At 37.8% G+C, this 3,390-nt stretch overlaps 2 non-coding genes across 2 annotated transcripts; both read right to left on the bottom strand.

Moving 5' to 3' along the window:
- Nucleotides 1–2,022: 2,022 nt before the first annotated feature.
- On the bottom strand, nt 2,023–2,095 carry Trnaf-gaa. Its single transcript has one exon. It is a non-coding gene; the product is annotated as a tRNA-Phe (tRNA).
- Nucleotides 2,096–2,669: 574 nt separating this feature from the next.
- On the bottom strand, nt 2,670–2,742 carry Trnaf-gaa. Its single transcript has one exon. It is a non-coding gene; the product is annotated as a tRNA-Phe (tRNA).
- Nucleotides 2,743–3,390: the final 648 nt, after the last annotated feature.

Raw genomic sequence — 3,390 nt, 5'->3', positions numbered from 1 at the left:
AGAAGTGAGAAAAAATAAACCCACAAACAAACAAAATATATAACATGTATATATTATCCCGTGGCCTGATTGCCCCCTCCCCCCAACCCCCACCCCCTCTCCCCAATAACCACGAGTGTAAGCTAATACAGACTAAGAATATACATATACGTAGGCTTATGGTTTTCGTTGTCCAATACATACACAGAGAATTACACAGATAATTTGTCTCAGCCGTCGATACATCCTGACGCTAGGGTGGAGTCTAATCTCGCTTCACTTGACTCAGGAGAATATGCAAATGATCTTGAATTGTTTCCGTTCTTTATTGGTGTAGATTACTATTGCATTATTCCTCAGTGCGATACAGTGGAAAAGAGGGTACTGTGCTGTGTAATTTAGGTATTATCAAACTGTGACTAGACCGCTGAATAGGTGTCCAGTATAAATCTCGAATTTTTCAGTGTAGCTCTTTATATAGCTTACCATGATAATAATGATAATATAATAATAATAATAATAATAATAATAATAATAATAATAATAATAATAATGATAATAATAATAATAATAATAATAATAATAATAATGATAATAATAATAATAATGATAATGATAATAATAATAATAATAATAATAATAATAATAATAATAGTAATAATAACTATTATTATTATTATTATTATTATTATTATTATTATTATTATAAATTACAATAGATCGTCACCAACCGCGGTTTAACGAACCTCGGTCTTGATTATCACGAAAACTTATTGATTATCCGCGGTCTGAATAGATGGTATAAAAGGAACCGCAGGGTCCTAGTGTGTTTAGTGTTTTTCATGCCATTATTGCAGCGGTCATTGTGTCACTTTTATTAGTAATACTTCATTTATAAGTGTTATAGTGTCTCTCATATCATTTGATTGTTCTAATATCATTGTCACAGTTTTTTCCTTTCGGTTGTTGTGTTTTCTTGCCATTATTGTATTTCAAGTTGTGTTTCTCACGGTGCTGTAGATACACGCACTCACGGTCGCACGTGCACACGCACGCACACGCACACGGGCGCACACACACACACACACACACACACACACACACACACACACACACACACACACACACACACACACACACACACACACACACACACACACACACAACACACACACACACACACACACACACCACACACACACACCGACACGCCACGCACCACCACACACACACACACCACACACACACAAACACACACACCACACACACACCACACACACACCACACGCACACACACGTCACCACCGCACGCACGCACGCACGCATGCTCGCGCCACGCAAACCATTGCTCGTCTTCTTCTCTCTCTCTCTCTCTCTCTCTCCCCTCCTCTCTTCTCTCTCTCTCTCTCCCTCCTCTCTCTCTCTCTCTTCTCTCTCTCTCTCCTCTCTCTCTCTCTCTCTCTCTCTCCTCTCTCTCTTCCCTCTCTCTCTCTCTCTCTCTCTCTCTCTCTCTCTAGCTACCTTATATAATACACTGCTCAGTATTCATATACATATTATTCTCTTCGTTTAACGAAACATAAAACATAAAAGCACTCAACTGATCGACCATGTAACAACTCCCCCACCCCCACCCCCAAAAGTCAAAATTCGTTTGACACATTTTCGTTCATTACTTCCAATTTTGCCGAAGCTTTTAAAAGTTCGTAATTCATGAAGAGAATCAGAAAACATGAATTTTGGAATTGTGACTCAATCATCAGGATTAACAAGGCCATTAGTGCATGTGCCACTAGAATTTAAATCCAAATTTCTGTTATGCTAAATTCTTGCATAGAAAGTAATGCATGCTTGTCTGTCGAATTCATAAACACAGGGATTCAAATTATGTGCCTTCAGAAGCAAAAACTAGTCCTATGGATGACTGTTATTATTATTATCATTATAAAAAAAAGTCTGTTAAGAACCAGGATATTTAAAGCAATGATAAATCTCGTAAGATAAATTACTCGATAAGGTTCGTGATATGACCGTCATCACAAGTGCCCAGACCCGGGATCGAACCGGGGACCTTTAGATCTTCAGTCTAACGCTCTCCCAACTGAGCTATCTAGGCTATTAAATAATATTTATCAGTAGTCTTTCCAAACAGCCAAACTGCAACAACAACAATAATGTTAACACTGAAATAAGTTGCTGAAGGTTTTTCAGATTTCCGGTCTCTGCAGGAGATAGAGAAAGGCGATTGTTTTTCTTGTCATTGTTCTTGAATAAATCTATAGTCTAGAGCTGCCGGCCCATTTTCCTGTGGGTCTTTTGTATGACTAAGTCATATAATACATTGATCAGTATTCATGTTTAGATATTTTCTTCCTTTGAGGAAACAAAAAGACGCACTCTATTCATCAGCCATGTACAGCTCATTTCTTTTCCATGTATATGATTGTACCATTTACGTGTAGAATATGCGTACATAGGCAAATAGTTAGGTACGTAATGTTTATCGACCAGTTTCTCTTCCTTTTAGTCAATTGTCTTTTCGAGTCTTTCCTCTACAGTGGTAAGAATTGCAACCTTAAATTAGTAAATAGCAATGCATTCATTTTTCCTTCTCACCTCAGCATTCTCTTTCGTTTACTGTGTGCATATTCATATTCCCAATAATAAAAACACTGAGATTGTTCACCAAGTGCCCAGACCCGGGATCGAACCGGGGACCTTTAGATCTTCAGTCTAACGCTCTCCCAGCTGAGCTATCTAGGCATTAACAGATATTAACTTTATCACTGAAATTAGGAAATTTGGAACTGAGAGATAGCATGAAAGCAGGTCAATAAGTAAGAACAATTTACCATACTGGCTGGTCTCACGCATACTACATTGCACATTTATACAAACACGAATGTTGATAATGATAATGATAATAATAAGGAAAGGAAATTTTTATAACAGACTTAAAATCATTATACTATACAGTAACAATTAGCCATCTGTCCAAACAAACAAGAACAACAACAATGATAACACAGAAAAAAAGGTTAAGGCTGTTTAGAATTCGTGTGTGTGTGTGTGTGTGTGTGTGTGTGTGTGTGTGTGTGTGTGTGTGTGTTTGTATGTGCGTGTGTGTGTGTGTGTGTGTGTGTGTGTGTGTGTGTGTGTGTGTGTGTGTGTGTTTGTATGTGCGTGTGTGTGTGTCGGGTGATGTATATGCGCTTGTGTGTGTGTGTGTGTGCGTTTTGTGTAGAGGTATATTTATATTTCCATGTTTATGTGTGCGTGAGTGCAAGTGTTGATTCTTGATTCGAATTCCAAACGCTTGCATTCGTGTAAATACCGCTCATATTTACTTATAATTATGTTGTTGTTTATGTTGCCAAATGTACGGGTCGCTCAGCATTTAACTGAACACAC

This window comes from Penaeus monodon, chromosome 3, assembly GCF_015228065.2.
Source record: "Penaeus monodon isolate SGIC_2016 chromosome 3, NSTDA_Pmon_1, whole genome shotgun sequence".
Classification (NCBI taxonomy): domain Eukaryota; kingdom Metazoa; phylum Arthropoda; class Malacostraca; order Decapoda; family Penaeidae; genus Penaeus; species Penaeus monodon.
The sequence above is the reverse complement of the archived record's forward strand: the minus strand, read 5'-3'. Positions and strand labels throughout refer to the sequence as shown.